The sequence below is a fragment of the Excalfactoria chinensis genome, chromosome 1, assembly GCF_039878825.1.
Source record: "Excalfactoria chinensis isolate bCotChi1 chromosome 1, bCotChi1.hap2, whole genome shotgun sequence".
Classification (NCBI taxonomy): Eukaryota; Metazoa; Chordata; class Aves; order Galliformes; family Phasianidae; genus Excalfactoria; species Excalfactoria chinensis.
The window spans coordinates 7,048,592-7,074,993 of NC_092825.1; the positions used below are offsets into that span (position 1 = coordinate 7,048,592).

The 26,402-nt window shown below is 40.5% G+C and overlaps 1 protein-coding gene across 5 annotated transcripts in view; it reads right to left on the reverse strand.

Moving 5' to 3' along the window:
• GRM3 (glutamate metabotropic receptor 3) overlaps positions 1 to 26,402 on the reverse strand; it is a 104,234-nt gene that overhangs the window by 49,632 nt on the left and 28,200 nt on the right. Inside the window, exon 1 of one of the 5 annotated variants that reach the window (XM_072329172.1) lies at positions 17,276 to 17,374. The exons of 3 other annotated variants lie outside the window; for them this stretch is intronic. The gene's annotated coding sequence lies outside the window, so the exon portion shown is untranslated. Of the gene's footprint in view, positions 1 to 17,265; positions 17,375 to 26,402 lie in introns of those variants that run through there. One more of the 5 variants, XM_072329200.1, reaches the window with a different exon arrangement.

Here is a 26,402-nt window from a genome sequence, read left to right on the forward strand (position 1 = left end):
CCCTTCACCCCCTCCTCCCTGCAGCATTTTGCAAGGCTTATCTGTTTATACATCTTCCTGAGAAAAGATGCAACAGGAGCTGACGTGGGTGCTGGAGAAGATTATGTTTAGCTTTATTGTGGGTGGCTCCCTCTTGGCAGTCATGGATTTTTACTGCATTATTCGGGACTATAATGTGATATTGTGGTGCTGGAGCCATATGTCAACTCACTATCACCTACCATCCTTAATAAACTTTCTTTGGAGGCAGACTGCTCTCAGTGTAAAGTCACAGGGGAGGTTCCCATGCTTGTGCTCTTGTTCCACATTATAACACTGAAGCTAGTGATTCCTTCAATATATCTGTCTCCAAGGGCACACCAACAGAGATATATCTTTCCCTGAGCCCTTGCTGTGCCTTATAAATTTTGTCTAGAGAAGTATATTTCTAAGACAATTCCAATTCTGACTCAAAATTCTTGCTCATTTTAAAGACTGACACAAGATAAATGCCAAGATGTCTTTCTCTCAGAGATCATGGATAACTTACACAGCAGCACTGCTCATCCAACACGTTTGGCACATTTATATGTGCTCTACCAGAACTTGACCTTAACGCTAGATGAGAACTGCACTGAAAGATGTCTCACATCATCAGAAAAGAGGAATGGACAAGCTTGAGTCTCCTTACCAATTATAATTAGAGGTGCCATTACCTCTGGAAAAGAAATATTTCTAAGGGAATCCAAGCCTTACATTGACAGGTATTTACCAGGTCACAAATTGCTCACATTTTGATTCTGACTGGCTGAAATTTTGTAGGTTTGAATCAGGAAGTGAAAAGAAGAGGAAAAAAGTTGTGGAGGGCAAGGTGAGGTAGAGAAAACAAGTAAATTTCCTCTGTGAAAGTAGAGATATTTCCTTCATGAAATGTTAATCAGGTGCTGATGCATACATTTCTGAAAATAAATCAAAGTGCTTTAAATTTCACTTTCTTGCTGTTGTCTCTGTCTCTTTTTTTTTTTTTTTTTTTTTTTTTTTTTTTTTTTTCCTTCTTTATTTTATTTCCCTGGGGAAAAAAAAAATAAATTAAAAATGGCTATATAGCTTGGTGGCTTTTTGCCTTTATTTCAAATTGGGGATCCATACTTGAAAAACATGATTTAATACTCCCATGCTACACATCGAGTTGCATGGGAGCATAAGCAACACAATTTTATCCTATGCATGATACTTTGTAGAAGTGTTGTCATTCTATTGGAAAAGACATGAAAGTTCTGGGGTTGATTTCAGTATCAAGGGTGACATACAATGCAAAACATAAAATGTTGGTATAGAGGAAAACCATTCCTCTTAAAATACAAACTTAAATCCCATTATGTTGGAGGAGAAGGAAAAAAAGAAATCAGAACAGTACATTACTGTTTGTGCTCTGTTAACATCAATGAGAGATGCTTTATGTTTTCTACAATGACAACATAAAACAGATGCCCAGACTTTGCCTTAGAGATACGTGGCATATTCATCCTGTTTTAAAAATAGAACTTAAAATATTCAATGCACGGGAAAACAAATGTCTCTGATGTGATATTCTTGAAGTTTCTAGATATTAAAGGATTCTGTAGATTGCAGCAGGACCTATTAATTTAGCCCAGCAAAGAACAAGGAGACATCAATAATTACAATACATTATTGTAATGTGAAAATATGAGTCTTTGCTTCTTGTTAAATCAAGTGAATGTATTCAGCATTGGCTGAGTCTTCAATAATGAATTTGGTCTCAGAAGTTGGAGCTGTAATGAGCAGACCACCAGAGCTGAAGATCCAGATCAGACAGTGCAGTCTCTTAACTCATCTGAGTTTGTTCAGTACTTTGACAATAAGTATATTCATGTATATTGGAAAGGCTGGCCATGAGCCTGAGGCTTTGCACCATCTGGACAATTTGTGGTGTAATGATCTTGGTGTAATGCAGGGTTAGACCTTTGCAAGTCCCACCATCCTCCCGTCTGTCTTTTTTTGGATTGAGCTGAATCCTACTGCTTTTTATCCTTCTGCTTATTTCTTCCAGGCATTGGTGACAGCTGAAAGCACATCAGCAAAAACTGCAATGAACAGACGAGTGCTATCTGCTTATTGATTGTATGCTATTCATCTTTAGTCTCACTTCATCCTGTGTGGTCTTGGAAAGACTCTGAATAGGTAAAGAGGGAATACAAGGGCTTTGTGGACAAAGGAGCAGCTGTTTTATGTGACCTGTGGATGTCACAGCATTGCTCCTGTCAGGTGGTCCAGGGACACCATTGCCATATAAAGGTCAACAATGCCAAAGGCTGGATAAGAGATCTCAGGGCATAAATGTAGAGTCTGTCTCAGACAAAGCTAATCATGAAATATTCAGTATCATGTCTTTACATGTAGCTTTTAACCAAGTGGATCTTTAACACCTGCGCTTAATGCAAATGAATCTTAACTCAGTGAAGTTGGTTTCTGCCTAAGTGTAGTCCCTAAGGGATATCTGTGCATTTAGGCTTCGGACAACTGCTTAGCCTTAGCCTCTCCTTCTTTCTTGATTCTTAAGCACCAGATTTTTCCACCTTTACATAGCTCAGTGTAATGCTCAGAACCCTCTTCAGCTCTCTGTAACATCTGCAGGGTTTTTCCAAAACTTGGATCTCTCCATGACCCCATGCTCTAGCTGAGGTTCTCTGCCTTGGCATTCTTGGCTCCCACCAAATGGTATTGGCACTGGCTGCCAGATTCACTCTCATTGCTCCTGTGCCAAGACATTTCCATCACTTTGTGGCAACGGGGCAAAAATGTGGCTGAACCCCTGCATATGTGGAGTGCGGAGAGTCCTTTCTCATTATAGCTGGTGTTGAGATTCTGTTTGGCTGCTAACACAGCCAGAGTTAGTCATGAAGGCCTTGTAGAGAAGTTGTGCATATCCTTTATCTTCTTCATCTATTTAAAGGATGACTTTTGCTGTCACCTAAGCTGTTCCAGTGGGAATCAATCTTGGCTGAAAGCCCCAGGTAACTGCATTCAAATATGGTTCAGTACCCCTCCATATCACCAGCCACTATAGAAGAAACTTTCCAGGAACAGCAAACTGGAAGGCTGGAAATAGGCAAAGCCCCCTCCTTGTATCCTTCTCACCCAGCCATGGCTTGTTTAAAAGCCAACTAAAAGCCTTCCAAGATTGGTGGCCCCACTTCTTCCTGATCTGAGATGTATCTCCTTGCTTACCACAGCAGAGCTAAGCACTCAGCTGGGAAATTTCCAAGCTGAGATGGTTTCTCTCATTTTCAAATGAGGCAACATTTCTCCTTCTGATGTTTACACCAGAAGCTTTTTGGAGGGAGAGCTGTTGCCTTACCCCTGGCTGTTCACTCTGCTACACTCTTTCTCATAACAACCAGACATTTATTGATGAGATTCAATCTGCCAAACTTGCATACTTAACAGATGGCAACCTTTGACCTCCCTCAAGAGAATCTCCTGATTATTCTGACCCAGGGATCTAGTAAGAAACGCATGGTATGTCAATAGCTATGAAAATCCTTCTAATGAAAACTCAGGTACTTTCTTTAGGAGGATTAACTTGGGTGGCATCTGCAGAATGAGAGCAAGATAGGGGCTCAGTTACATGAGTAGTATCTGACCGGTCTTAGGTGTTTTGTTATATGTTGTATTTTTTATGTCTCATTATATCCTCAGTAATAACAGAGACTACCAGAAGAGGATCAAACTGGTAAAAGATGCTATTTAGGTTTGTAAAGAAAGGATAGAACTGAAGTGTTTAACTGCGGATTGTAGCATTTCATTGATGACTTTTTTTTTTACAACATAAAAGGATTAAAATTGTAACAACAGTAATGTCTCTCTAAACGATCCCTTCCCCCTCATATGGAGACACCAGAGCCTAGACTGGTAACTCTTCCATCTCAGGAATGTTGCCTCCAGGCTACAGCATTCATTGAAGTGTGAAATCACAATTAACGGAGCAAGTGTTTTGTAAGTGAGCAGAGACTGCTGCAAATTACATCCTGCTATTAGCTGATTTTAGAACAACATTGTTGAACAGCTTCATGATTACTGGGCTGTGGCGTGTATTAAAAAACCATTAATAAAACGTAATTGATTGTGAATTGTTCTTGCTGCGTTTATAGTTTTAATTGTAAATGTCACAGAAGTTTACTGGAAACAAAAGCTGCCTTCAGTTGTCTATGGGAACTGGATTGTTCTAAAAATTTAGGGAACCCGATTTGCAGCTGCTGTAGATCAGTAAACTGCTACAACCCACGTGTTCTGCTGACTTCAGAGTTCCTCTTCATGTTTTTATTCTCCAGTCAGCAAAGAAAGGTGTGAGACTGCCTCATCTCTGCCAGAAAGTACCTCTGGGAGCTTGATGGAAACAATATCCTCAGTCCCTTGAACCTGCCATTCACTCAGCTTGCCCTTAGAAGCAGGTAATGTCACTAACTGGGAACAGGGTCTGTCAGTTTCCATTTACTGAGAAACAAGCAACAATATAGATGTATACTTAGAAAATATTCACTTTTCTTTCTCTCTTTTGATTCCAAATTATTTTCAGACCTCAAATCGTGTTCTCTTACATGAAGACAGTATTTAATTTTGATCCATGACCTCGTCTTGGCTCATGGGTGGACACATTATGCCACTGTAGGTTTATGGCTGTATTTTCAAAGTTGGGTGTCCTGGTATGAATATAAGGATTTATAAAAGACCATTCACATCTAATCGGGGACTATGACAGAATTTGGGTCACAACCAGTGATGCAAGCTGTCTGCTCTGCTACACCACTTAATGCTGCTCACTCTCAGGTTGAGAGTCACTAACCACGCGACTCCAGACATTACATGCACTTGCTGATCAAGTGAGAATGAAAACTAAGTCCACTTATTAGCCAGCTTTAGTTAGGAGATAGAACTGAGCCAGAATCCCCAGAGAAGCATTCTTAGATATGTGGACTGCACTTTGCCTTAGCTGTTTTCTATAGATATTTATACTCAATGAATTTCATGAGTTTTCTCACCTCGCAGAGAGATGGGATAAAGAGACAAATAAAAGCTTAGAGTTCTGTTCGTAACCACCAGAAATGCTAGATGGAGGAGCACAGAATAATCTTAGAAGATGACCTAAAATGCAATAACAAAATATCTGTATTATTTATTAACTTTTTGGCAGCTTCTGCTTTGGCAAATATTCTAATATAAACAAGGAAGGGACTGCTGAAAAGTATTTCCTGCAAAATACCTAGCAGTAAGAGTGTTATATATATATATATATACACCGAAAACAATTCTATGAAAGCCAATATTTCATGTTTCTTGAAAGTTGTATCATTCAAAGACAGCAACAAATGTGCCTCATGCTGACAGAGGGAGTGACTTGTACAAGCATAGATCTAAATATAAATACCATGCAGCTAATTTCTTTTTTTGACACAGCTCTTTGTAGGCAAAGGTGAATCCTGGAGAAAACATCTCCAGACTGCTTCTCTTTTCATCTCCTCCATCCATCCCTCAGCTCTTGTGTAATCTGTTTGTTTAACTCCTTTCACGTGGTTCTGCAGCAGTGTATGTACATGCACATATATTTTTATGTGAAAAGCCAGAACCTCATATCCTCAATATACCCACTACTTTCTCTCATTGTAAATGGCCATCACTATGGTAACAACTGTTTAACACAAAATGTAGGGAGACAATTAGAAGAGATCATAGTACAAGATACAACCGTGTTCTCTGTAAAACCACAGACTGATTCCCATCATGGCTCTTGTTGCCAACTGCTCCAGGACAGCATGGGGCCCTTGGCACCTGTGATCTGGCATATTCAGCTCAGTGCAATATAGTTCCTTCTGATCCTGTCTTTGTCTTTATTCTTCTCTGCATTTCAACCATCTAATCAGCCTCAGAATTGAATTCAGCGGCCGCCCAACCTGAAACTTAATTTCTTTCGAATTAGTGTTCTGCAACAGTTTGCCTGGTGGCAGATCAAGGGACTGACTGCATCACAAAGTATACCATAGGGTTGTGACACTTCTCCTTGTGAGGAGCCTCTCTGTGGTGCCAAATCTCAGAATTCAAAATTAAATGGATGATAAAGCAGAGAAAGAGTGACTATGAATAATCTGAAGAATTACAGAATCATAGAATTGTAGGGGTTGGAAGGGACCTCTGGAGATCACTGAGACCAACCCCTCTGCTTCAGTTTATGGCCATTTTCCCTTGTCCTGTCCCCACAAACCACTGAAAAGAGGTTGGAAAATAAATTTCTAGTGACGTTACGTGATAGCTGGTAATTCAGTCTTTGACCTACTTCTTTCAAAACCTGTACAAACTTTGTTTTTTGTTTTTACGTTTAACCAGATCTTAGTAAAGATCAGGCGAATGTATCCTTATTCATTCTTTACTCTTTCAATGAATCACATTATTCTTATAAACAATTCAGATGGATAAATTGTGGCCACTGTGGTCCACCTTCATAAAAAATTCTTGGGAAATCCTTTTCTGAACTCCAGACAGAAAAGAAAGTCAAGCAATTAAGAATACTGTGTAAGGTTCTGTTCTCAGCTGAGCACTGTATAAGTGGATCTATCTTCAGAAAGTGGATGCTATACACCATTAATGGTATGGGAAAATGCCGTTTGGGGATGAATAAACCCACTGCAAAGAGAAGATTAGTGAGGCTGGTCCTCTAACTCCAGGGTAACATATAGAATGACAAGAAGGCAAACTTGTAAATGTGAAGCATTCATTGCTGGCTGGAAAGATCTGAAAGTGATTCTGGTGGTAATCTACTGCCATGATGGAAATGAGTAGGTTGTGGGTGATGGCTGTTTACTGGCTTCTCTGCTACAAGAGTGACTGAGCACATAGGAAGGCTTGCATGCTCAGAACTGATGAGGGCAGGGGATTGTCTTGCTGAGACACTTTTGAGGTGCTCCATGCTTCAACTAAGGATAAACAGGGACACAGGAGGTTCTGTCTGAATGTCAGGAACTACTTGTTTACTGTGCAGGTGACAGAGAGGCTTTGGAATCTCCTTGGAAATATTCAGAAGCCATCTGGATGTGATCCTGGTTAGTCTGCTCTGGGTGTCCCTGCTTGAGCAGACATTGGACAGAATGACCTCCATGAGATTGCTTCCAACCTCAACCATTCTGTGATTCCTGGAGGCCAATGTGGATATTAATTTCTGCATAGGCCCAAGGACAATGGAAAAGTTCATGAGGAAGAAATCCATCCTGGCTAGTGAGACTGAAGACAACATACCTTCCTGAGACAGTCTCTTACCTTTCCTAAGAAAGAGCTGTGAACTTGTTAGGGGCATGGGCTACATGTCAGGTTTGTTAGAGCCCTATGGAATGCTGTGTGAGGTTGACCGGCCACTTAAACTCTTTGTACTTTGTGGTCATTCCTGGCCTGATCCTCCCACCTAACAGCTTTGATGCCCTCCCTCGTTTATACTGGGAAGGTGATTTGTATAGACAAATAGCAGAAAAGAAAAGGCAATTTCCAAAGTTGTCCACTGAAGACTGATTTTCATATTTAATTTTTGGCAACTAAAGTGAGGTTCTTTATTCTTTTGCTTCCTTTACAATTAATGACAGGAGACATGAACTCCCAAGTGGAAATTTACCACAGAATCATAGAACTGTTTCAATTGGAAGGGACACTTAAAGGTCATCTGGTCTGACTTCCCTACAATGAACAAGGACACCTACAGCTAGATCAGGTGCTCAGAGCCCCATCCAGACTGACCTCGAATATCTAGAGATGGGGCATCCGCCACATCTCTGGGCGACCTGTGCTAGTTGCTCACCACCCTCATTGTAAAAAACTTACTCCTTATATCCAATCCAAATATCCCCTCTTTTAGTTTGGGAACATTTCCCCTTGTCCTGTCACAGCAGACCCTGTAAATAGTATGTCCCCTTCTTTCTTACATTCACCCTTTAGATCCTGAAAGGCTGCTATCAGCTGACCGCAGAGCCTGCTCTCCCCTGGGATGAACAGCCCCAACTCTCTCAGCCTGTCCTTGTAGTAGAAGTATTCATTCCTTGGATCATTTATTTCCAGTCTGGGTTGAAATACACTCTTCAGGTACTGCCACCACTACAGAAATCCACAGGGTGAGTATTAGTCGAGGCTAAAACTGTTTTGAATAGCTTTTTGCGTAGAGGTTTATTATTTCTTGAAAGGTACAATCCATATTAGGGATGTACTCTGTTTTCACTCCAAGAGGGGTTAGAACTGATTTATTTGGGGAGGTCAAGTGCTGAGTATCTTTCTGTGTGGCCTGTGTGCCTTGTAATAACAAGCTCTCTTGTTAATACAGTTCTTATTGCAACTTAAAATTATTACTTACATCCTGAATTTCACTGAGGTCGGCATGAATGAAAAATAATCCCATAAAGAATTCAGGAGCTTGCCAAGAGTCACTACATGTGTTTATTAACAAAACTGAACCAGAGGCGAGGATTTCTTTTCTTTCCTTGCACTTCCTTGCTTTGATCAGGCAGAAGCTCCATGTCTGCCAAGAATTCTCCTGTCCACAGGAATGTCAGTAGAACAGTCCATGCTTCAGGAGGAGTGAAAATGCTCTGCTGTGATAACTGCCCCAGATTATTCTGCTGAACACTGATTGAAAAATGGGAGCTGGAAAACTACAAACTCACAAAATCCTAGACTTTAGCAACATGATGGTTTTGCAGGGAAAAAAAGAACCATGGTTTAAGTTAGATAACATTATGTGCTTCTAGAACTATCTGTCTTGGTTTGGCAACAAACCAAACTTTCCCTTCAGGGCTCAGACCCAACTGCTGGGATGTGGAGTACGCTGTCACACTTTTGCCTAGGAAAGAATAAGTGCGAACAAAATCCTCTGCCTTTTTCTATTACATACAGGAATGAAAAACTTTCATGCAAGACCAATGAGTGCTTTGAAAGCAGGTGACAATACACAAATGATAAGTCCTATCAACCAATTACATGAGAAACAGCCCACACTTGCTCCATCACAGGCTGTAGTTTTCAGTACATCGTAGTGGCTCAGAGAACAGACACCTTTGTCTACAGTACAAAGTTATCTCAAGCAGAAGAAGCAACTGTCACAGACAGTCAGTTGCTTGAATATAAGGATTTCTCATTGGTTTGAATACACCACCAAACTGTTAAGTGTGCCTACCTGTAGGCTTTCCTCTCTAAAACACAGTTACAAGGTGTGAAATCAAGGTTCACTGAATTCAGAGCCAAGGTTTCTCTGTCTTCACATGAACCCTCAGCTTATGTATTTTCTTTCTGTTAAAATGCTATATTTTATTTTTCTCTGAGACAGATTAATTGTCTGACATTTTCCAGCTGATGTCAGATAAATTACAACACTGATATACCCCACCCATGCAAAGGAGGTTTATGGAAAGTCTATTTTCCTGTAAATTTCTCTGTGGAGGATTCCCAGGTGTCTGCTGTTGTGGCTGAACTCACCCTTCAGCCTTTCTTTTTCAGTGGGATTTTAATCTTGTTCTCATTCCTTTATTTAGACTCCTTACATTCCTCTAAAGGATAACTGCAAAAAATTAATATCCTTGAGGTCTGCATTTCATGCAGTTTTGTTGAAACTGGCTAGCATTCAAACTTTGCTGGTATTGACAGCTGTTGTAATTGCATAGGCTATATTTCCTTAGGAAACCAGCCTGCAAAAGGCCGGATTACCCCATGGGGACTGTTCTATCCTTGCAGTGTCCCAAACTCTAACATTTAAATCTGATCTATTGCTCGGTAAGTCCATGGCATAGTGTTACTCCTGGAATTAGTTAATTGTAGCATGCGATTTGACTAAATATGTTTCAGACACTGGAATAAGATGAAATAAATTACACCCAACTGTATTTGTTTCTCTCCTCTGATAGCAAAGAGGGCCTGTGGAGATGGGCAATGGAGTTTTCTACATCGATTGAGCTCTTTAGATTCTTATTTAGTCAGCGAGATCAGGGTAGGTAAAAGAATTTGGATTGTGATTCATCAAAAGCTCACATGTATTTTAGGCTGAATCACACCCTCAGCAATATTGACTAGATTGATGAAACCCACATTAAGCCAAGACAGCTAGTTCACATGCAAACATCTACAACAGAGATGTCCAGATAAGATGGATTTCCCCTTTATGCACTTTTAGCCTTTTTTGATACAGCTAAAGACCTGCCCCTCTGTCACATTACTTGTATACTGTCTGACTCCTGAGTCTTAATAGTAAACCTACCCTCTTTATGAGTAGAAGAAATAAAATATGAAATAGGAAGAACTCACATTCTGCAAATCTATTTTCTCTGTGCGTAGTGTTTTAGCTGCATTGTGAAATCATCGATTTGCTGGCTTTGAGCTGTTTTTTTCATCAAGCCCAGAGGATAAGCTTTTTTTTTTTTTTTTTTTTTTTTTTTTTTTTGCACACCACGTTTCTATCTGGTACTGCTAATGCTAGCTTATTCTCCTTCAAATCTTATATAAAGCTTTTACAGGAGAATGCATTTGTGATACGCTTTTCAAGGTTTTTATTTTTTATTTCTTTTTAAGAAAAGTATGAATAAAACAGTAAACTGGAAGACTGTCAGTGTCTGCTGTAGTTTATCTGCATTCTAATGCAACTCACAGGAAAATGCAAAGTCGATTAAAACCAACCAAGCGTAATAAATATGTTTTTTTATTCTGTCAGTATGGCTAAAGATGAAAGCTAATGGCAAATCCAGATACAGTCACATAGATCAAATGATCTATCAGTCTGTAAGCTTGCATTCATGGCAGATAAATGCTCTTATTATCTTCACAGCACGCCCAAGTTGCTCCATCATAACTTGGTGAGTTAACTTGGTACTCTGTAACTAGGATGCTTTTATGTACAATGCTTGCTTTTTACAATTCTGCAGATGCTAACAGTTTTGTTTCCTCAGTCTGTCAATAGTTTCCTTCATTGATCACAGTTCATTTCTGTCCCTTAGCAGCTCTCAGTCTTTTCCCACTCCTTATTCCTTGTCAGAATCTTCTTGGGCTCTTCATAGAATCATAGAATAGTTTACACTGGAAGGGAACATAGTGATCATCCAGCTCCAACCCCCTTTCCTGGGCCAGTTGCCCCCCACCAGATTAAGCTACCTCAGATCTGATCCAACCTGGTCTTGAACACCTCCAGGGATGGGGCATCAACAGCTTCTCTGGGTGACCTGTGCCAGTGCCTCATCACTTTCTAGGTGAAGAATTCTTCCCAACATTTAAGCTAAATCTCCCCTCTTTTAGTTTAAAGCCATTTTCCCTTGTCCTATCACAAACAGACAGAGGAAAATTTTGGTCCCCCTTCTGCTTGTAAGCTCCCTTCAAGTACTGGAAAGTTGCAATGAGGTGTCCCCAGAACCTTCTCTTCTCCAGGCTAAACAGGCTCATCTCTCTCAGCTTTTCTTCATAGGAGAGGTGATCCATCCCTCTGAGCATCTTTGTGGCCCTGCTCTTTGGCTCTACTCCAAGACCTTTATTGTCCTAGGGGTCCCTGGCCTGCACACAGTATTTCTAATTGGGCCACTTGAAGGCAGAGCAGAAAAGGACTATCACCTCCCTCTTCCTGCTGGTCACCCGACTTTTGATGCAGCTCAGGATAACGTTGGCTTTCCTGGCTGAAAGAGCACTCTGCTGGCTCATATTCAACTTTTCATCACCAGAAACCCCCAGTCTTTCTTTACAGGGCTGTTTTCAGTGAGTTCTTCTCCCATTTTGTACATATAGCTGAGATTGCTCTGATCCATGCGCAACACCCTGCACTTGGCCTTGTTAAACCTTGTCGGGTTCACAGAGCCCCACTTTTTGAGTCTGTCCAGGTGCCTTTGAATATCAAGTCTTCCAGCTCTTCATGGTAGCAATCTTTTTATCTCAAGCTATTTATCCACGCTAAGATACTTTGGCTGCTTTTAGCATTTCAGTGGCATGTTTTTTGCTTTCACTTTACTGGATTGCATTGACAACAGAGATAAGACTCTACTGGTCTTAATTATGACTGGTAGATAAGAACAGCAATTGCAGTGAAATCCTGGCTTTGCCTTTGTGCTCTTGTCATTCCTTGATTCTTCAGTCTCAAGCAGAAACTGTGAAGCAATTCAGGTTCATTTTCTATTGTGTGAAATTATTCTGGAGGGCACTAGAATTGCTCAGGGATTCAAGTGTTTTGAATGAGAACAGTCTCTTCAAAGGCTTTAGCTGCTGGACTTTTACGAGGGTTTTCCTGAGTATATGTAAGCAGTGATTATTTTGAAGGGTTGGGAAGAGAGCAGCCTTAGGATGTTCTCAAAGGTTTAGCAAAAGTCTTGACCAAGTGGCTCTTGTCCTTACTCTCTGTGCACTGTTTTAAAGTATAAACAACTGAAAGTGCTACTCAAAGGAAAGCTTGCTATATATGTATATATACATATATATTAAGTAGCCAAGCAACAGTCTTTTCATCTAGATTTGTTTCTCTTAGAGAATTCCTGCCTTGAACTTTCTCACTCTTGGTCTACTATCAATTCACCTTAAACTGAATCTCAAGTAGACCATATCCTACATTTCCATTCAACTCATGCTATACAGAGAGTCACATGGTGGGAAATGTTTGAGTAGTACTGGAAAGGTTTCTTACGTTGGGATACAACTCACAATTTTTTCAAGCTGAATTTAATAATGTATGTGTGTTGCTGATTCAGCATTCACTAAATTCAAAGTGAGACCTTAGACTGACTTCTAGATCACAGATTCAGAAATATAATGAACTCAAATTATGAGTTCTGTTGTACCTACTGCTTGCTTTAAGCTAAAAATATAATCATGGGGAATAAAAACTAGTGCAACCCAAATAAAGTTCAAGTGAAACACTCAATTTGTATGAATGTAGTTATCTCATTATGCATTTAGCCCACTGTTAACGTTTAAATTATTTTGTTTTCTTTCTTCTTATGCAGAATTATTCATTCATTCTGAATGAATAACAATATTTATTACTCAATCTCAGAATGTTATTTAGGACCATTCAGATCTTAAATTAAATATTAAAGTCATGTGGGAGGACACACAGAAGTAATATAAAGATCTGTGAGTGGTGCAGTCAATACAATGGAAGGAAGGGAAGTCATCCAGAGGGACCTGGACAGGCTGGAGAAGTGGGCCCATGAAAACCTGTGAGGTTCAATAAAGCCAAGAGCAGGGTGCTGCACTAAGGTTGGGGCGGTCCCAAGTATTTATACAAACTGGGGGAAGATCTCCTTGAGAGCAGCCCTGCGGAGAAGGACTTCGGGGTCCTGGTGGACGAGAAGCTGGATATGAGCCAGCAGTGCACGCTTGCAGCCTGGAAGGCCAACTGTGTTTTGGGCTGCATTAAAATAGGGGTTGCCAGCAGGGAGAGGGAGACGACTGTCCCCCTCTATTCGCTCTTGTGAAGCCTCATCTGCAGTACTGCGTCCAGGCCTGGGGCCTGCAGCACAGGAAGGATGTGGAGCTCTTGCAGTGGATCCAGAAGTAGGCCACTAAGATGATCAGAGGGCTAGAGCACCTCTTCTATGAGGAAAGGTTGAGGGAACTGGGACTGTTTAGCTTGGAGAAGAGAAGCCCCTGGGGAGACCTCATTGTGGCCTTCTAGTAATTGAAGGAAGAATATGTTTGGTCATGTTTACATGTTGCATTACAGGAACAACAGAGAAGAGTTTAAAAGCTCGTCAGCTGGGCAGCACGGAGTCTGGGAGCTTTGATATTTTCAGCTGTTAAAGTCTGCTGTTTCAAAAGACCCATTTTCATCTCCCAGATCTGTTGCTGAAATCAATGTATTGATGTTTGATTGGAAGCAGTACAGTTCTGTAGAGAGTAAGAAGGTTATACATTTTCCATCAGCTAGAGAGTATCAATGAACTCAGATACTCATGCATGCCTGTGGGCTTTCTGGCTGCTTTCAATATTCAGGAAACAATTACAGCAGAGCATTAGCTGTTCTTCAGTGCATACTGTGAGTTTGAAGTAATGACATAATCTTTGTTCAGGGATGGCTTGTTTCCCAGGTGGCTTAGCAAGACAACACAGAACTAAATTTACAACACGTCTCAGTTTCCTTTGGTTTCTTCTGTCTTGAACACCTAATCTTTCCATTCATAAATATTCTTTTTCATGGAGCTGTGAACAGTTGCTTCCACTCCACTACCTGAACGCAAGAATATTTTATATTTGTTCACTACATAAAAATCTCTCTATAACTGAGAATAAGTACCATCCCTTTTGTTTTACCAGTGGGAGGCTGAAGAGGAAAAGCATGGTTGTGAATTAATGGCAGAAGAAACAAAGAAAAGGCTTCTCAGTGGCACTGAAGAACAGTGAAGAGACTGAGAATCTAGAGACTGTAAGGTGTTGCTTCCAGTCTTGTCCAGTCCATATATAATACAGGGCTGTAGGAAGAAGTAGTTTCTGTATGGCTGGAAAAAGTAGGTAGCATTTTGGGTATGATCTTTTTTCAGGTCTTCATTATCTAAAGTTTCTCTGGTGTCTCACCAGAAACATTGATTTAACTCCTGTTGCTCTTTACAAATGTTGCTTTACCTAACCAGACTATTGTGGTCACTGTACCAACTCTTCATAAAACTTTTTCTGGATAGATGCTGAATTTCAGCAGGGTAGTGATTATGTATCCCATAGCAGAACCAAGAGGAGAGAGTTCTACGACAGAAGAAAAGTGCCCTGAGTAACCATTTATTTTATTTTTATGAGAAAGAGAAAATCCTGAAACTATCCATGAAGGTGACCTTCAGTAGCTCTTTACTTTATGACAGCTTCCAATTTAAGGACTGACTTCTCCAAATCTCTTAGGAAAGCTCATGTGTACTCCACATTTTCTGCATTCAAGTCACTAACATCCATGAAAATCTGTCTATTGGCTTTGGGCTTTGGATCACACTGTGACATAAAAATCCCTCCTCCATTCTTTGGAAGGGCTCCAGCATAGTAAGTAAAGCAGAGCTCTGAAACTTGGTTCCAGTCTATCTCTGCCTTTGGCTCACCTCTCTGTGCCTGTATAAAATAGGGATACTATTACTTTCTGACCTTGTGGATGTGTCCTAAGAATTAATGTTTCTAATGTGCTATACACTTCTCCAGTGAATGGTAGTCTAGTCAGTGAATGCACTTTGTTCTTTGTCTGAAGGCAACTTAAGTAAGGCCCTGGAAATTCAGCAGAAATTTGGTCCCCTTGAATAGTAACATTAATCCCATCTTTTCCAGGCTTCAGCCCAATTTCATTCAGCTGGTGACATGCCTCAGACCTGATTTCAACACTGTGATATATTCTTCAAAGTAAGATATATTTTTCTGGGTTGTAAGAGAATATGTTGGTAGGTTGAGAATGAATGAAGAGCACGCATCATAGAAAAACAGAAGGAGATACCCTCCAGAACATCACAGCTCCTCCATCCTTCAAATGGATTAAAGAAAGAATAATTAAAAAAGCCATGCAGAGTTGTTCATGCTGCTAGCACACAGAAGCATAAATCCTAACCCAGCTATCTTGTAGGGGATCCCTACCCTTTCTGGACATGGGCAGTTTCCTTCACAGGACTTTTAGAGCCCCTGAGTTTGGATCTTGTTCAGACTTTTTGAAGACTATTGCTAATGACAGTGGAGGAGTGTAGGGTGGCTAGCTAAAATATGAAGATGTCGACAACTTCTATTGAGTTGAGTTTAAATTACTCTGGGAGAAATTCACTGGCACAGACAGCCAGCATTTAGGCAGTAATGTTTGGTAGGCTGACACTGCTTTCTGAAAACAGCCTTCACCTTGCAGCCGTAAGCAGAGAATTGCTGGGAAGTCCTCCTAGCACACCAAAAATAGCCAGCTGAGAGCTATCTGTGCAAACCATAATATGTAGTCTAAAAGGACATCCAGGAAAACCTCTCTCCAAACAGCTCTTACCTATGACCCCAAATCATGACAAGCATCAGCAAAAACCTCATCACACACAACTCTGGCAAGCACCAGTTATTACTGGTATTCTTTATTCTCGTATTTTACTTTTACTGAATAATCACCTTACAATTATGTTCACATTACCATCCCTTGCTCTGGCACTTACATACACTCAAAGGGCAGACTATAAATACATGTAATAACTCTGCAAATGCAAGTGTTCTTGTTTGTTTTCTGATGTTTACTTGCTTGACTGAAGCATTCCATTGAAGCCCTATACCCTAGCTAGTTAGAACAGATTGTGAAGTGGGATTCATGCCTGGGTAAAGCTAGTTTGTTTGCTTTACAGCACCAAGACAAACGCTGATGTGAAGCACTGTCACGAGGTCAATCAGGTCTAAGAATTTAAACACCGAAAGATTTACAATCCCATTTTGACAGCTCCCTCCACTCTTCCTTCCCTTCCTCCAAGCAATAAGACTCATTTAAAGCTTTAAAATATGGGAAGCAGAAGAGGTGTCATTAATTTTACTTACACAACAGCATTTGCACTTGTAAGGTTTTGACAGCTTCACTAAACCCAGAGGAATTCAGATAGCTAGAGCGAATGAATGTACACCAATTCTTGTATGGAAAGGAGGTAGTTTTAGAACTGAACACATATTTTCTTACTGCAGTAAGATGACAGTGATGAGAGCATGTAAGATGATTAACTACCACATTCACGTGGTGTTTATTTAATGTTATTTTCCCTCCTGTTCAGCATATTCTCTTTGTGTTTCTGAAATCAACAGATTCTGAAATCAACAGAGCTGCAGCAAGTGATTATTTCAGTATTTCTTAGGACGCTGTGCCCTTATCACTGTGCTTGGGACACACTGTTTTTTATATGGCAGACGGACTCTTTAAATGTTATGTTTGCTACTTAGAAAGTTCAGATGATGACTGTCTTTTTTGGGGGGTGAGAAATCCAATTGCAGAAAGCCAAATATATATGCATGCAACCAAATCCTTTTGGAAACACAAGTAGGATTTATTTTTATTTTTTTTTATCACTGTCATAGTTTTGGATGGAAAATGGAAAACTTGCAAAGAATTCGTAATAGGTCACTGCATTACCTCCTGAAACAGGAGTGTGCTTACTTGTTCCAAAGGGAAGACAGATGAAGGCAAGCAAACAGCACAATAAAACATGAATTAAGTGATAGCCACTTGCTGATCATTGTTCTGCTACCATTATCTGTCCTGTCTGGATGTAGGTAGTAAATGCCACATGAATTTAAATAAAACCAATTACTCACACTCACTTACAGATGTGATAATAGGAGTTGCTTGACAGATCTCACATAGGGAAGTTGGATGTGATTGAGCCCGCTGTTGTGTTGATTCTCCTTCAGCAAAATCCTCTACCTGTGCAGGAATATTTTAAGACCTCACTAAATTTGAAATGGTGACGGAGCATTAGGGGTTTTTGCTTATTTGTTGTTTTTTTTTCTCTCTCATTATTGGGTCTCTACAATAACAGATGGTGAAATCTCTCCTGAGTAAGCCAAATGCCAGTGATTTTTTTACAGGATGTCATGCAAAGGCACCAACAGCTAAACTCCTACTAGTTCTAGAAATTGATGGGCTTGCTCTAGTGCCTTTTAAAGTTCCTGGGTGTCTTTAAAACATTTTGGATCACCTCCTTGAGACATGTGAATGAGGCAGGCAATCTGTTTTAAATACTTCCTTATTATTCCCACAGCTTCATTTGGACATGCTGGTAAACAAGGTAATAATCTCTGCTTTAACATTTCCTTTTTTTATAACACTGAGCCCCCTTACACATGAATGTAATGTCAGGACACGTTGCAGATAGATTTAAAACACTTTTTTTTTTTTTTTTTTTTCCATTCATTATTGAGTGGGGGGCTTCTTATTTCTGAAATGGCCACAGCTGGCAATAAACACCTGTACAGTTACAGCTGGCAGGGGTTAGATGAATAAAAATCGTTTTGACCAAGCTTATATTTCCTAGGTCATTTTGCTATGCTTTATTAAGGGAACATGGTCTAGTGGTTGCCAAGGGACACTGGGAGTTATTTCATGCTCCTAGAACAGTCCCATTTCACTCTTTTCTCCTCATGGTTAACTAATGAGCTGATGGCCAGCAAATCTCAGCTGAATTCACAGTTCTATGGCATGTGACAGTAGGGACTTTTCTTCATCCCTCTAAGTCCCACATTCTCCATTGGTGATGTAAGACTATTCGAATGAGCTGTGAGACAAGTTGGGCAAAGAAAAGCCTAAAACTCAGATGTTGTTCTGTTTATATCTACCTAGTATTTCTTGCTTTCAGCATATATATCAATCTATTACATTGCTTTTGTGACTTGTTATTCAAAATATCCTAGAAGATGCATTGCTTAGTACAGAAAGACAAAATGAATGAGTTGAGTGTGTGGATATATCTCAGAGCTGTAGAAGATAGCTGCATTTGGCATCTGGGATTTGTAGACTTGCATGTTTCTAGCTACAAATAGTGTCTGTGGCTCGGGAAAAGAAGACTGTTTTTGCATTTTGTATGTTAATAGTTTCTGCTATCTTGTTCTGATGGTTTGGGAATTCTTAGTGTGAGGATGAAAGGCTGGAAGAGACACTTCTATTTCTTTGTACTCCATGGCTTCAAATCCTCTCTATATGTGTCCTCTCCACCTCAGAAAGCTTTCACATGCTTCACTTACTTACTTCTTCTTAGACACTGTCAGAAGAGGAAGAACTGATGATGGTCTCCATACATTATGGTTTTATATTGTAAAAACTTTATTCTGAATACATCCCAAACTGGGGACGAGGTCTGAGTCTTTCCTTTGCAGTTAAAGAAAGGATGTTCCAACCCCTTCCCTAACTCCTTGGTTAAGATAGCTAAATTTGTCAGAAATATTGTGGTTTAAGTATCTTGTAAATATGAGCAGGACTCCTATCCTGGCAAAACACTACACTGGGCTTTAACAAAACCTGTTATGACCCTAGTTATGCAAAGGCATTTGCTGCTTTGTTTTTTCATTATTTGAGGCTCCCTTGCATTTCATAGGGATAAGCCCTGAATTTATCTACTTTGGCACTTTCTTGAGACAGAAGACAGATATCAGAGGGATAGAGGAAAGAGAGAAATCCATGTGAAAAGTCTTGAAGGACAGTAAATGTCTTTTGACTGCTGCCTGTGGAGCTTTCATATTTGTTGGGATGGAAATCATGCTCAGCAATTGTCATTGCCTCCCAGAGAAGTAGTGCATCTGTTTGAAGGTACATATTGTACTTTCAAAGCTCACTGTGTCTCAGACAACATAGCCTGTGACAGCTGAAATCATCTGGGATGTTCCAGTTAAAGGGATACAGGACCAAATTCCCAGGGGCTAAGGATGGATTCTGCACATAAAACTGTCATTGAGTATGAAGAGGAATTTTCAAAAGCATTCAAAATGTTTTTGCCTTCTCTCATAAAATTAATTCTGCATTGTCTTGATCATCTATATAGCTCTTTACTGCATCTGATCTGGTTTGACTGTGATTATTTTAGCAAATAGGATGGGTCAGGGACCACTCTGGCCAGGACACTACTTGATAACAGCTGTTTTGTGCCCATACTGCCAAAATCTCTGGCACTCCAGAACTGAATGGTCAAAGCCCAACAGTCTGTAGTGAACACCATTAGGGTTGAGCCAGTTTTCAGCTACTTCCCAAGAGCTGTTTTGTGAGACTTATCTTGGCCAAAAATCAAGAGCCAGGGAATGTGTTAGCAATTAAATGATATGGATGATCACATTCAGGTGGATGTTCTGTCTCTCTTGGCTTTAGAGCTGCAGTTGCATTCTTCAAGCTCCTCTGACGTGAATACAGATGATCATAGAACAGAATTATAGAATCTTTTGAGTGAGAAGGGATCTTTAAAGGTCATGTAGTCCAACTCCCCTGCAATGAACAGGGACACCTACGGCTAGATTAGGGCACACAGAGTCAGGTCCACAGGTCTACTTCAGAACTGTGAATAGTTCGTCAAATGAGAAGTTGTATGCCACCATCAATAACTACATCTAATCTTATAAATTAAAATTACCTGGGGACATTCGTAAGCAGTGGGATCAGTAGGTACACAATGTTGTATCCTCATACAGCTAAGCTCTTCCAACAGCTAAAACAGGGTACCGACATTGAGAATACTTATGGTGAATGGTCCTGACCATGCATGAAGTGTAAAGCCATGTCTAGGAGTTATGTTGGACAGTACCATGTCTCTAAAGTCCTCCGTGACTCTTGTCAGAACCATTCCAGCAATCTTTTAATGTGGGTACTCAGTTTATACTGTCTGTATCTTTTCATTGGCACTGTTTGTCTTACTAGTAATACACGACAACAGACTTCACTACTCTGCTGGAAAAACCTTGTCTGATGCATTCTAGTATTGAAGACTAGTGCAGTAATCAGGAGACTAGTGAGCCCCTTTTAAGGAAGGAGGGCAATGTGGCTTCACTTATTTAAGTGAGTGAAAAGAAAACTGTAGAAGCTTTTGGTAGCTCTCTGTATTTACCTCAGAAAGCTGAGTACTCAGCAGGGAGAAGAGACTTCAAAGATATTTTTGGCGCAAAAACATGCACATATAACCTGGTCCTGAATAAATAGAGATTAGAAGTTATGAAGAATTTTCTAAATAGTAGAGGAATGTAGTTTTGGAAAAGCCTTCTGACAACAGGAATAAATGCCAAAATAATCTAAATTGAAGAGAAAACTAAGAAATTATATGCCCTGATAGCACTGAACTCCATGACTGAAGAAGTCCCCTCAAGTCCTATCTGTGATGATCTGTAAAGCATAGAAAGAGACCATGTCCCATTGATCTGCAATGACAGAGAAGGTAAAAACCAAGTCTCAGTCCCTTCAGAACTAAATGTGAAATGACGTCCTCTAGCCACTGCTCTGTCTTTCTATTTAACAGCAAAACAGCCCAGAACTATATCCAGCAGAAACAAACAAGGCAAGCTGATGTAAAACAACTGGGGAAGAATGTACTGGAAGAGTCATTGATCCTAATCTGTATCTTCAGTATCTCTCATCCTGAGTATGCTATAAAAAATGAAAAAAAAAAAAAAAAAAAAAAAAAAAAAAGGCATATATCTAGATACTAACTATATATCCAACATATATTAAATTTAAGAGTATTTATATCTAAATGGCTCCTCCATGTCCTAAATTCTCTCAGTTGTGTTTAATTCTTTGAGCACATAAGGGAAGTAAAAACCACCCACACACTACTTCAGAGCCATTTTTCTTCATCTAAATGAAATTTCTTTAGTTCCATTCATCTTTACAGCTCATTCAACAGGTCCCTCTGCAGCAGTGAAGGGAAGCATGTTTCAATGTGCTAATCCAGCTCAGAGATGGATTAATTGACTCACAGGTTCGTCTGATCACTAGCCAGATGTCTCTCCCCAGCTGGCAAGCCTTACTGATTTTCTTGTTGTTGTTAATTCTGGGTATCCAGCCAACAGGGGCCCTTCTCCACTCAATCAAAGGCAACATGCCCTCTGCCGACATTTTGTATTCTTTGGTCTGCTTTCCCTTGGGCAAAGATATTCAACTGTAAACCTCCTCTCCTGGCTCTTTTTCACCTGGCTGTTGGCCCCTCTAGAGAAGTTTCTTGGGGCAATTGCAATGGTGTGTTTGCATATTGGGCCACTGTGGCACATTGGCATATTGGGCCACTGCATGCTTAAGGTGAATGATGGAGAAGTGTGATGCCTGGAACATCATCTTCAAGAAATTTCAAGTGGGTGTACTGATTTTTTTGGGGGGGAGAATAAAGATTCCCAGATGGTAGAAGCATTTCCTTCACTAGGGTGTGTGCCATGAAATGACAAGAGAGCAAATATTTCAGAGTGCTTAGAAGGACTGAGCAAGACTAGATCTATTAGGAAAATAAGCTGTGAAGAAGTGTGATGTAATGAATGTTTCAAAGATAAGATATATGAGGGGTCCAAGCTCCTCAACTAATTCTGTCACTGGCCCAGGTCTCCTGAGCACATCACTTCTCTGGCACTTCTATTTTCTCATACCTAGCAGAGAGTTAATTATAATATCTTTTAAAGATATCTGCTAACGAGCAAGACACTTAGTGAACATGTAGCCATGTATTTTCAGTGTGAAGTCTTCTCCAGTGACTTGCAGTGATTTGGTTAAAAATTTATTGATATTGAGTGTGTCAATTTTGGCCAGACAGTGAAACATTACTCACTCTTTCCAACTGTTTTGTTACAATATTGTGATCACATTGAGTTGAGATTTAATCTACAACCTACATTCATCTAGATTCATCTTTTTCCCTTTCCTCTCATTCTCCTCTCCCTCTCCTCCTACAATGAACTATAAAAAAGTTCCCCAGAATAGAAGAAAGAAAAACAAAAATATTTCTCCTTGTCTGCACAGCTGTTTTATTTTTTCATTAGAATTGAAGTTGCAAAACATTTTATTTTTTTTTATTTTTTTATGACAAGATCAAGAAGAACACAGCTTGAAGAGAGAAGTAAAAAGTTCATCTAAGGTGTGAAATAAAGAATTTAGCTTCATTTGCTATGTATCAAATGCATCCTATTCCATCTAAAATTAGGGAGGAGGTCATTCATTCATTATCAGAGCTGTTGCTTACAGTTCATAGGGATATAAATAGGAAGAGAGTCTAATTTAGCATCGTCTGTCTGTTTCAGCATAGGCACATGTCTTGTATAAATCTCACCGCTAATTTCTTCTCACATTAAGCATAGCCCCGAGGAATTTGTTTTACAGGGAATTTAAGGCTTAGAGCTTTGATCACTGTAACCTGGCTTCTCACAACCCAGAAAACAAGTGTCTGAAAAAATGAAATGTGAACAACATGCACCATCAATATCAATTACTGCATTGTTAGGTGGTGAATTTTCCCCTCAGAGAGTGAGCAGTTCACTTGACTTGGTTGGTACAGGGCTCGATCCTCCTCCCCAGCAGCAGTGATGCAAAGCTGACATCTCCCTATACTTCAGTGGTGGGCAGAGAGGAGTAACTGAGCGCAGCGTCAGACCCAAATCCTCTGTGAATGCAGGGAAAAGAGATCTCTGTCAAGAGAGGCTTTCTGCAGCTTGAACAGTGAGCTGCAGTCTTTGAAGAGAAGACTTCAAAGGAAACAGGAGAAAAGAAACAATGTCTAATCTTCATATAAATGTGCTCAAGGGTCTCTGAAACCCAGACGCTTCCAAGATTTAAGAATTAATTATCGCTTGCTAGAAACAAGCTTTATTCACAGGTAACTGGTACATCAGTCTGAGCCCTTTAGGTGCAAAATTCATGGTATTATATTGAACTGATTAAAACTTGACAAATCACCATATTTCCCTGCAGTGTACTTGCAAATTTTCCAAATGTTTGATGTTATCTTTCACGTTGTTTATGTGAAATATCTGACAGTATCTCCCCAAATTTTGTCTGTCAAAGGTGGCACTCACAGAAATAAGTTTGGTACAATTGTGACTTGCAGGTTTTTATGCAGCATAGTGGGATGGATGGGTTCTTGGCTTCTGTAGAGCAGTGCAGTTCAGTTGACTTTTACTTACTGTAGCAAAAAATAAGAATCTAAACCATTTGCCATCTTCACAAATGTGTAAATAATGTGGAGCACTGTGAATGACTAAAAGCAAAGGAATGCTATTCTGATTTCTCCTAGCAGGAAGGTGTGTATAAGATGTTTTCCAAGCCAGCTGAGGTATTCAGAATCATAGAATCATAGAATCATTAAGGTTGGAAAAGAGCAGTAAGATCACCTAGTCTAACCATCAACCCATTTCCACCATACCCATCAACCATGGCCCTCAGAGTCACAGTTAGCCTTTTCTTGAGCACGTCTAGAGAAGGTGACTCCATCACCTCTCTTTGCAGCCTGTGCCAATGCCTAACAAGCTTTTTTGCACTTGTTCTATTGCATCGGTATTCCTGTTACATCCATTTTACACCCAATGTTTGAAACCAGAGAAGGTGGTATGGCCCTGGGTTGTGGGGCAAGCTTGTGGTGGAAAAATGAATTAAACATTTAACTATCTGGAGAACTCGTGTGATGGAATTACTGTGCTCAACAAAGTGAATGATTTATTGTGAAAATCTGACAAAAAATTTTGCTAGTCCATGGTAGCACGTGAAGCTGAATTTCTGTGTTTATAAGCTAAAGGTGTGAGCCCAGCTGGCTGCTGTGGCTCAGCTGCTGCACAGAAGCACATTCAACCCCAATAACTTGATTGTGAGTCCCAACCCTCACATCCGTAAAGCACTGTCTGCCTCTTGCCTTTAAATCTTCAATGAGAACAGTTGCTGCAGAGCCTCCTGAGAGCTGCACCACTGAAAGGAAGCAGATTTCTGTCATGAGCAAGGGTTTTTAGACCCACAGCAGCTCTGTTGGGTATACAATAAGAAAAATTTTCTTTTCTCATAATGTCAGTGAACCAAGGTAACTGTACAGCAGAGAAAAAGAATGAAAGACAGAGATCAGGTCAAACGCAGCCACTTTGAGAGAATGAATCTCACAGGCAGGATTGCAATTGCTTCATTTTCTGTTTATAGCAGTATGACTTTTGAGGCTAGATGGAATTTGTCTTGATATTTGCCTGGTGGCAATCAGGAGGCATCAGAGACTGTTATCTCCCCATACATATGAATGCTTTGCATCTTGATAACAAACAGATCCAGGCACTGCACACCACCAGCACCTCCAGATCTGCTGCTGATAGGAGTCACTGGGGATCATAGAAAATCCATACAACTCAGGGGCATGGCAGTATCCCTTATTAGCATCCAGGGGGATGCAAAGGGCAGAGCTTGACCCTGGTATTGCTTTATAACAGGGCTGTGGGTGTTTGTTTTGCAAGGAAATATTCTCCTGCAAATATTCAGAAAAAATTCAGACAGTTTCCTCTTACTGACTGTTGCAGCTCCCAAGACAACAAAGCCTAATGTAATGGGGGCTGCCTCTCCCTCCCGGAATGGGAAATATTGACATTTCAAGTATTTGTTTAACTGCAGTTAGTTGACACAGCTTGTGAGAAATTATGCTGGGAGGAAAGGAAACCACCCAAATTCCTCTCTTTCTTTTGCATTCCTGCTGAGTGTTCTGAGTGACCCCACCAGGAATGTCCCTTCCCCACAGACCTCTAGAGCAGGGTACGTACATTAATGGTACTAGCGGTTGTTCTAAATGATTTCAGCTCAGAGTTTAAGTGGTGTCTTCTAGGGGTGCATCTTGGTACCGGTGCTTTTCAGTGTCTTAATCGATGACATAGACAGTGGGACTGAGCGCACCCTCAGCAAGTTTGCTGATGACACCAAGCTGAGTGGTGCAGCTGACACAATGGAAGGAAGGGATTCCAACCAGAGGGACCTTGGACAGGGTCTAAAAGTGGGCACACAAAAACCTAATGAGGTTTAACTGGGACAAGGGCAAGGGGTTATACTTGTGTTGGGGCAATCTCAAATATGAGTGCAGAATGGGAGAAGTACTCACTGGGAGCAGATCTGTTGAGAAGGACTTGGGGATTCTGGTGGATGAAAAGATGGACATGAGCCAGCAGAGAGCTCTTGCAGCCCAAAAGGCCAAGTGTATCCTGGCCTGCATCAATGGAGGGGTGGGCAGTGGGTAGAGGCCCTCTCTGCTCTGCCCTTAGGAGGACCCATCTGGAGTACTGTGTCCAGGTCTGAGACCCCTGTCACAGGAAGGATGCAGAATTGTTAGAGTGGGTCCAGAGGAGGACTACAAAGATTATCAAAGAAACTGCCTCTCCTCTGAAGAAGGGTCGAGGGAGTTGAGCTTGTTCAGCCTGGGGAAGAGAGGGCTTCAGGCAGTTCTCACTGCAGCCTTTCAGTTCTTGAAGGGAAATTATAAGCAGAAGAGGGACAGACTTTTTACATGGTCTGATAGTCATATGGCAGGGAAGAATGCTTTAAATTAAAATAGGGGAGATTTAGGTTAGATACTGGGAAGAAATTCTTTACTCAGAGAGTGGTGAGGCACTGGCATAGGCTACACAGAAAAGCTGTTAATGTCCCATCCCTGGAAAACATTACCCAGAAAAGCTGTGGATGTCCCATTCCTATAGACGCTCAAGGCCGTATTGGATGGGGCATTGGACAGCCTGATCTGGTGAGGGGCAACCAGCCCACAACAGGGGGTTGGAGATAGGTGATCTTTAAGGTCCCCTCCAACTTAAGCCATTTTATGATTTTATGATTCTATGATTTTCTCTTGGCATCAGTGGGCTGGGTGAGGTAAAGCAGGCAGATGCTGGTACAAAAAGAGGCAAACCAGCACTGAATTATTTTTCCCCCTAGGATATATTTTCTGTGTTTCTTGTAAGATTTTGGTGTCACTTACTGCATGCCTTGCTATAAT